Genomic DNA, 10,004 nt, shown 5'->3' with positions numbered 1-10,004 from the left:
ATGGACAGTTGCTAAATGTACATTGGTAGATAGCGAATTAAAAGATGTCAAGACAACATGTTAGATCCTGGGAATTTTCATCACCATCAGTAATAGATGATACAAGGTAATGACGAAGCTTGACTTGAGACCAAAAAGAAGATGTTTCAAATCATTTATTCATCCTGAATCTTGGTGAAATTTAGTAAATAGAAAATACTTTGCTTTGACCTATAGTTTAGAGTACAATTCAGAGCAAAAAAAATTTTTTAAACATTTCGTTCCATACTTCTGTGTTATAAGTGATCATTGGATTTCAACCAAAACTTTCAAAACCAAAATTTTTAATTTCAAACTTTTATAAAGAAATCCAAAATAAATAACCACCAATGAGACTGTTTGATCAATGGAGAAAAAAACACTAGCAAAACAACACAAGACTTATCTGATGAAAGCAAACTTCTGATTTAAAACACAAAAGTTGTACATTGACTATATAGAGACCATCACTGCCAAGGGCATAAGCATGAAAAGTCAAATGCCAGTTAGTATTAATAATAGATATATGATCTCATAAATGAAAGACTGAACAACACCCAAAAGCCTGTAAAACGCAAGACAACTCTCTTGCTTCTTCAAGAAGAATGGCTCACATTATCAGAATGTATGTAGAACATGACTTAAGCCCTTTCCACCCTTTGTTTCTGGTGACTGAAGAGTGTAAATGGTATTTTTATCGTTTTCTTAAAATGTACAATTTTACTTCCTCACATTTGGTTTTAACTTTCATACTATGAACATCTACTTTTCTTCTGGTTAGATCTTTTTATTACTTTCTAGTCTTTCTAAGGGAGTTGCTGCATGGCTTTGTATAATGTATACTGGTAACTTGCTGTAATGTGTACTGGTAACTTGCCTGGAAATATATCCTTCTGAGAATAGAGACATTTAATTCGAGCCATGCAATCAATCCAGGCAATCTGCCTTCATACTACTCAGAGTAAACAGCATGAACTTCAGTGTCAGACAAACCTAGTTCAAATCTTGGTTCTAACATTTTCTAGAGGCATGACCTTAAGAAGTTACTATTACTTAAGCTCGTCAAGAGCCAACTTTTTTTAAAAAGTCATGATAATAATAAAGACAATAATAATATCTCACAGTGTCCTTATGAAGATTCAAAGAGAGAATGAACTGCATGTACATTATAGTACCTGGCACATAATAAAGTCTGCCTAAGTTTGAAGTATAAGTAATATGGGTCAGAGTATCACTTCTACCATTTACTCACAGCCTTAAACTTCCTACTTCATAAAGTGAAACTAACAATATTAATTGTGGAAAATTGTTATGAAGACCAATTGCATCACAGGCAATATCAGTAAAAATACTGGATAATGGTAAAACTGTACACAAATGTAAGGTAATGTTATTCTCTCCATCTTAATAAGTTGAGTGTTTTCTGAATGTCATAACCAAAGAAAGATAACATATATTGTTCGACCTGACTTTGCACAAAGTTAGAAAAAGTGCAGGTGATAATTCCAGTTTGATTGGATATTTCTGTATTTCAATACAGCACAAGAAGAGACACATGCCACAGAAAAAATATAAATCTCCAAAGCAAATGATACTTTGACAATACAACACAAAGCATCCACCATCTGGTAAGTAGGAAAAGCATTGTCCTTTACATCCAATACTTTTCAATATCTGGTCTTCTGACCACTTGCAAAAGAGTCCACATGACATGCTTCTATAAAACACTCCTTAGCAACACCCTGACTTAGTTAAAAATCTCTGGGAGTAAGGAAAAATTCAAATTTTGGGCGAGACCTCCAAATGGCTCTAATGTCCACTCAAGTTTGAGAACTGCTGCTTCAAAGTTTTGTTGTGAAAAATCGTAAAATAAACACAGATGAGACTTGTCACTATGGAATATTGCTTACCAAAAACCAAAGGAAGAAGTAGATCTTACCACAAAATTTTAATCTAAGTACAAATTTTGTAATGGACATGGTAGACAAAGTTCAAAAATAAATCAAGATTTAACTTTTCCTTTAAATACATTTTTCAATAACATCTCATAGAATAATAAAAAAAAAAAAATGTTTTATAGCCAGTCATTATTGAGCAGTCAGGTTTCTCCAGAGCTCCAGATATTGACTTCACTTCCCTTAACAGTTGCCCACTTGCCTTTGCCAGACACATAAAAGCAGGAGTTAAAAAACCAGCATACTTCCCAAGTGCCAATGCTTCATGAAGCTCCAACCTTCACTGAACTTGCCTGAAATGCTACCACCCATCTTTTGAGGTTAGAGACAACTACTGAGGGGACTGTAATCAATACAGACAATCTGCCTTCACACTGCCCAGGTGAGCCTGCAGGGGGTATCCCCACTGTCAACATCACCCAACTACACTCGCACCAGTACTTTCAACCCGAAAGGTTGCCAGGAGCCGCAATGGGTTCACAAAGACTGTGTCTTGCCAAGAAATCTTCATTTCTTTTTCTGATTAAATGACTGCATCACTTATCTTAAGTCAAGCAAAATATCTAAACTTAATCCCACAACTAAGTCAGTGGTACGCCATGATTCCTTGGGGCAGAATGGCATTTGTATGTCACACTGAAGTATATAGAGAGGGCTACTTGACACCTGGGTCCACTGAGGTCACCTGAGTCCACCGAGGTCCTGGCCAGCTATTTAAGAGCTACAGAGATCAATTTTTCAGCACATCTACAATCCACTGCTGCAGGACACTGTTGGGAAGCATAGTCTAAGAAATATCACTCCGCGACCAAACAATGGCCTGATCAGATTCCTCACTGAAGGCACCAATCTGATAGGTGTCAGTGGTGAAGTAGGTTGGCAGGTAGTTTCCCAAAGTGACTAAAGCAGGAAACACCAGAAAACCAGATGTGACTATGGGACAACGTAAAATTAGAAACAAGAAACAAAACCCAGAGTGTAAGGATACAGAAATATACAAGAAAAGAATGGGAAGCAAAAGCACTAGTGGGAGCAAAAGGGTTGGAAGGCCAGGAAGCACAGTGGCTCATCGTTCTCCTTTCTATGTAAAGGTTCAGAAAGACATAAGCACAAAGAGAGCTGAATGATGAACCAAGATCAGCTTGGAAAAGTAATGCATTGTTCTATTTGACATTGTTAGCAATGACTTGAAAGAAGACAGATAAATAAAATATAGTTTTAAAGAAATATAAAAACATCAAGTCAAGCAAAGCTGAGAAATGTTACAATTCCTTCTTATTTTCAAGGGCTGTTATGTGGAAACAGGGAAAAGGATTAATTGTATTATCAAAGGCGCAACTAAGATCAAAGGGTCAAAATCACAGAAAGGCTACCTTTGATCCCATGTAAGGAAAGGCATTTTAGCAACTGAAACTGTCCACAAATGGAATGAACCACAGTGCAAGCAATGAGCTTCCAAGCCCTAGGAGCGAGAATTACGATCAGTCAGGAAAAAAAAACTGTGTAGCAAGGATTTTTACTTTGGTGAGAGGTAGAATAGCTAGCCCTTAAAATCCCTTTGTGCTCAAATTCTATTAAAAATACTTCAGGTATAAACTGTTTTTCTACCATTAAAGGAGTAGTTATGAATCTGGCAAAGAGTATAAAATCTAAAACGATCCGAGTCTAAATTACAAGCCCTTTATTGCCATTCTGGGAAATACAACTGATAGCGGCTTATTTTTACCTATGACATCACATTACTATTAGCATTACTCCTATTACCCTTATCACCACAGGTTACCCTTACCAGCAGAAGTTTACAGACTTTACAAAGTTAAGACAAAGAAAAAAAAATGACTCTATTCGTGAAAGCTGACTACTGAGAAAATTCTAAGATGATTGTTCACTCTCCTCATTTAGCATAAAGAAGCAAAAGGAGAAGGGATCTGCCACTGCAAGAGGACTATAAAAAGCTCACTTGGGTCTGAAAGTATGACACTGTGGACCAGCCTGGGATCAGCTTACACTGAACTCTGCATGGAAGTTCCCTAGGACCTGGAATGTACGTAAAACCAGTGGAAATTTTGCAGAAAACAGTAATCAAAGTTACTTACCCAATCTGATTTCTGTGAATAGCAAATTCTTAATGGGTATCAATGAGTGATCTACAGCTGTGAATCTCAAGGAAAGAAAGTGAGGATCAAATAGCAATAATGTGGACTCGAAAGCCACTCCCCCAACAGCCTCACATTTCCTTCCCTAGAAATTAACGTAATAAGGCCATGGACTTGCATGTATGAGACAAGAGTGGCCTTTACACCTGATCCTGCCAAGATTCTGCTGGCTTCCCACTTGCAAAGGCCAAGGCAGTCAATGAAACTGAGGCAGAACAGTTCGGCCCTGTATGACTCCGAGGACAAGAGACGCTCCCTCTGTAAGTCAAATGTCAAGACTGCACACACGCATTTCAGCTACTGCAGACATTATGTACCTAAATCATCCTCTTATTCCAGGAGACATTGCCATAAAAGAGCACACAAAGATTAAAGATGGAAATGGGGTTTTTATTAAAAGTCTTCCTAAGACAATGAAATTGAAGTGAGGATCAGGGGAGGAGGAAGACAGAGGCGCAAAGACTATAATGATGTTACAGAAACATAAAACAAATCAACAGAGCCATGGTCATTGTTGCTGCACTGAAGAAGCTGAACAGGTTTAGGTTATCACAAAATACAAAGAACAACACAGCTTTTCCAAACGGAGGACAGGACCTTGGTCAGCATTTTCATGACAAAATTTTGCTCATTAGATTTACAAACCAGTCTATTTGGCATTATCACACCTCAGCTTTAAATGTAATGGTCCCCGTTTCTTTGCATATTTGAAAAAACCAGTCACCAGTCATGGGTGTTTCACTCATTAATACCGATGGATATGGTTCTGGTCCAGTTAAATTCAGTGTTAAGGCTACCCTTTTTCCTAATGCAGCCACCTGTCTGCCTTCCACACACTATAATGCACTGGCCAAACAGTTATTTTCTGGCTTTCCACAGAGCCCACTTGTAATTTTATCAAGCCAGGGCTGCTTTTCCTATCCTAAGAACTCAGATTATTATTCCATTCCTTCTCTATTCAAATCCCAAACCAAACTTTACAAGGTTTTTTACAGGGTTGATTAAAAAGTTGCTCTTTCAGAAATTGTACTAGTGAGCAAGAACTGAGGTCATGTAGATAAGAAACATAAGAATGAAATAATATGCATCATGCAGTTATCTCATTCAGAAAATTAAAAAGGAAAAAAAGAGAGAAAATAAGGCCCCTTGAATGCCCCTTGCCTTCAGTCATTCATGTTGAGTATTGTTCAAGACAAAACAGGTTTGCCTTTCATTGTCAATATTTAGATATTGCTAATGGGTTTGTCAATCCCAGGAGGACACACAATACATAACCAGGCATTATAATTCCTCAAATAATTTTGAAAGAGAATGTGTCAATCAACCCATTGTTGCATTAGATACATGTCAATAATATACATATTTTCTACCAAAGGAGCATTTCCATAATACATTATATTTAACATATCCATTATTAAACATCAATTATCATTTACCATAACAGGGTTTTAAATTCTAATCAAGAAAAAAATGAAAATCACACCACAGTCCATTTTATTTTTTAAAAAATTCACAGCACCATAAAATGTAAATCTGAAAGAGACTTTGGAGATAATCTAGGGTCCAAGCTCCTTGATTCAGAAGGGAGAAAACTGGGACTCAGTTAAAATCACTTGCAGAAAGTCATAAAACCATTTACTACAGGTCTGGCCCTAGACTGTAGGCCTCCAGACTTCTGCCCTAGTGTTCTTTCTTCTACATTATATTGCCCCCTCAGAACCAAAGTCTAGTGTACTCTTCCTCAAGCATTGTATTAAATACAAAGTTGGACTCAGATCCCACTTTACACACCTTAAGTAAAGCCTTGAACTGCAACTCCAGGTCTACTGCAGGATCTTCAGTGACAAATACAAGCTCTAGAATCTGCTTTGTAGTTAACATCATACTGAGTTACCTCAAACCAAATACAGTACATTCAAGTGGTAACCAAGAAATAAAATCTGAAGTGGAGATGTATTCCTCTAGATGCTGACTCTACCTGTAATCTACTAATTCTCACGTATTTACATTCCGTAGTCTCAAAAAAAGTATCACGTTTATGTTATTTTTTTCCCTTTAATTTCTTTGCAGTGAACACTTCTCTGTAGAACATTGTCTAAATATAAAAAGTGTACAATATAATAATTTTATACAGACTTACCACATTTGCATATAGATATCTCTTTATTTAAAGGGAAAAATGCATTTTAAAAATAAAACTTGAGCTGAACCCCATACCTTTGTACAAAAATGAATCCAAAATAGATCATAGATCTAAATGTAAAATTTTAAAATTTTTAGATGATAACAAGGGGGAAAATCTTTAGGACTAGGGCTTAGTGAAGAGCTTTTAGACATGAACCAGATAGTACGCTCCATAAAAGTAAAAAAAGTCGATAAATTGGTCTTCATCACAACTTAAAACTTTTGCTCTGTGAAAGACTCTGTTAAGACAATGGAAGGAAAGCTATAGACTGGGAAGAAAATATTTGCAAATCACCTATCTGACAAAGGACACATGTCTAGAACATATAAATATATACAGAACTCTTAAAACTCAACAATAAAAAAATGAAACAATTCTACTAGAAAATGGGCAAAACATACAAATAGACATTTCACCAAAGAGAATATACAGATGGAAAATAAGAACACGAAAAGATATTCAATACCACTAGCCACTAGAAAAATACAAGTTAGGATCAGAACGAGATTATCACTATGCACCTATTATAATAGCTAAAATAAAAAATAGTGACACAGTGAAATGCTGGTGAGAATGCAGAGAAACTGGATCACTCATATATTGCTGGTGGGAAAGTAAAATGGCAAAACCACTCTGGAAAATAGTTTGGCAGTTTCTTAAAAAATTAAACATACATTTACCATACAGCCCAACAATTGTACTTCTACACATTTATCTCAGAGAAATGAAGTAATATATCCATTCAAAAGTCTGTATGCAATTGTTGATAGCAACTTTACTTGCAATAATCTGAAACTGGAAACAACCAAAATGCTTCTAAGTAGGTAAACAGTTAAACTGTAGTATACTCATATCATAGATTTCTACTCAACAATAACAAATGAAACTATTTGCAACAACTTGGATGGATCTTAATCTGATTTTTTAAAAAAGTCAATCTAAAAAGTTTACATATTACATGATTCATTTATATAAGATTCATAAAATGACAAAATTACAGACACGGAAAACAGATTAGTAGGTACCAAGGTTTGAGGATGATGTTACAGGAGAGGGCGTAACCACAAAGAAGCAGCCCTAGGAAGGTCTTTGTGGTAATGGAAATATTCCTATCTTGTTTGTGGCAGTGGTTACATGAATCTACACAGAGGTAACAAAATGACATGGAACTATACATACACATTGTATCAGAGCCAACTTCCTGGTTTTGATATTACGTAATCACTATATAAGATGTAACCATTGAGAGAAATGGGGTGAAGGGTACATGGGGCCTTTCTGTACTATCTCTTACAACTTCCTATAAACTTATAGGAAGTTGTAAGAGATAGTACAGAAACTTATAGTTTTCTTTTTTTTTTTTTTTTTTAGGTGAGGCAACCCTTGGTTGACCTCACAGATTGCAAGGACCTTGTTAGCTTACAATCCCTTATTTTTGTATTTTTTATGCCTACAGCATCTGGTCTTCCTAGGTGGTCTCCCATCCAAGTACTAACCAGGCCCGACCCTGCTTAGCTTCTGAGATCAGATGGGATCGGGCTTGTTCAGGGTAGCATGGCCATAGATGAACTTATAATTTTCAAAAAACAAATGTTTTAAAAAAAATACTATAACATTCTAGTTTGCAGTGCCACAAGGTTACTCCAGACTGATTGCCACATTCTCAATGCTTCGCAAAGTCTCTCTGAACTTAGAGCTCACTTGTTCACTGATGCACTTGGGAACTTTTGTTCTACCATGTATGCTTTCACTTCGCAAGTCTAGTGTCTTTTTGTCTCAGGAGAGTTTGGCAGCCACATCTTCGTGGATTTGACCCTCAACCTCATTTAGAAGCATGGCTTCATCAAGAAGGAAAACTTGTCCAATCTTCTCAAGTTCTAATGTTCGTGAAGATGGTTACTGCTGTGGCAAATTCAAGTTATTATGTAAGAATTAGGAAGCTGCAACCCAATATAGGAAGGAAATGGGTCGTGGCAGGGAAAACACTTGCTTGAGTGCTAGAGGCCTAAGTTAACTCTCTGGACCACCGTGGCCATATCACTTTTCCTCAGTTGTCTCATATATTAAATATGGAGGTTTAACGAACCAATTTGTGACGTTGTCGGCCTGCTATACATTACTACTACTCTCAATGCACTATCAGAGAGAAAAGAGCTAAATTTCTGAGAAAAAGTCTTATTACCCTGAAACTTTGAAAGGTAAAGACCAGTTCTAGAATGTACTCTACATTTAATCATCACTCCCTGTCACCATTATTTTAAGGAAAATTATGACATCCAGTTTGAAAAAGTCTCAGATGAAATGGGATCTTTTCAGGCAGTATTGCAGAAAGAAAGTGACAAGCCTTTCCAAGGCACTGTGCCAACTATATCTCCAGTTTAAATGACCCTTAGCTCAAGACAAAATTGTCCTTTGGGAGAAAAAAAACTGTTTTCAGTTATTTGAACTTATCTTCCCTGTTCATTTGATTCATTCATATATTCACTCCAGTGACAGCTCCGGGCAACTCAGAGAAGGGCTGTACTGCCACTGGCAACAATTAAAGTAAAGACGTTTCCTGTGCCTGCATTCTTTGGGGCCACTCCTGCTGTTACAGTGAAAGAACTGAAAAGAATTTTTTTGAATTAAGGAAGGAAGCAAAAGATCCTAGGCCTGTGAATGAGCTGAGGACAATTCTCCAAAGGAATCAATGAAAGACAATAAAGGGTCATTTGGCCCTAAGGGACATTTGGGAATAAAAAACAGAATCTCCAGCAACTTACTTTGGAGTTCTTGTTTTATCTTCAGTTATTTTTCTCTCTGTTGTATTTGTGACTATCTGAAAAAGAAACTCTTTTTGGCAACGGTTTTTTAATGATTAGTTTATCTAGTTTCATATAGCTTAAACTAATTTATGATAGAATATGAGAGCTGCAAGAAAATTTAGAGATTACCTACACCAACCCCCCATTCCGTGGCTCAGTAAACTGAAGCCCAAAAATAGTCAATGAAATGCTCTATGTCAACAAGCTGGTAAAAGGCACAACTGCCTAGAACTCCAACTCTTCAGTACCAGCTTAGTACTCCCTGCTCTACCACAGGACAACCCACCTCCCTTTTAGGATGAAAAAAAATTCTACAGAGTTTAATAATTAGAACCTGAGCTCCACCAAAGATACTAACTGCATGTGAAATTTAAATTCTAATACCTAAATCACTCAGAAATACTCTATTTGATGACCCCCAATTCTCGTCAAACTACTCTAATTCTTCATGTATAATTCTTTCTGAATGAACTCAGAACATCCCTTGCCCCATTTTTAATGGGCAACCTTATATGGCATATTTATACAGTTTATATTATGTCAGTCACTAGGCTAAGCGCTTCATACTGATTATTTCATTTTATCACAACTTTATGAGTCAGGTAGTATTTTCCCCATTTTTTTCAGATGAGGAAAACTGAGATGCAGAGAAGTTAGTAAACTGTCTCAAGATCATGCATCTAATCCAGGTCAATCTGGTTTCAGCATCCAAGACTTAACCTCTATGCTTCCCAGAGCTACAGACTGCTTAATCACTTAGCTGTTCTTTCTAAACTTCATGAAAATATTTTATCAATATACACATCTAGAATTCTCAATCCAATATGCAACTTAAGGAGTAAGTAAACTTGAGGCAAAAAAATGCTACTATCAATAAATAAAACTA

At 36.4% G+C, this 10,004-nt stretch overlaps 1 protein-coding gene and 1 pseudogene across 1 annotated transcript in view; both read right to left on the bottom strand.

Moving 5' to 3' along the window:
- SLC4A4 (solute carrier family 4 member 4) overlaps nucleotides 1-10,004 on the bottom strand; it is a 273,776-nt gene that overhangs the window by 225,274 nt on the left and 38,498 nt on the right. The window lies entirely within an intron of this gene.
- LOC111740014 lies at nucleotides 7,762-7,880 on the bottom strand (annotated as a pseudogene).

This window comes from Pteropus vampyrus, unplaced genomic scaffold (assembly GCF_000151845.1).
Source record: "Pteropus vampyrus isolate Shadow unplaced genomic scaffold, Pvam_2.0 Scaffold56, whole genome shotgun sequence".
NCBI classification, from domain to species: Eukaryota; Metazoa; Chordata; class Mammalia; order Chiroptera; family Pteropodidae; genus Pteropus; species Pteropus vampyrus.
This window is presented reverse-complemented; position numbering and strand designations above follow the sequence as displayed.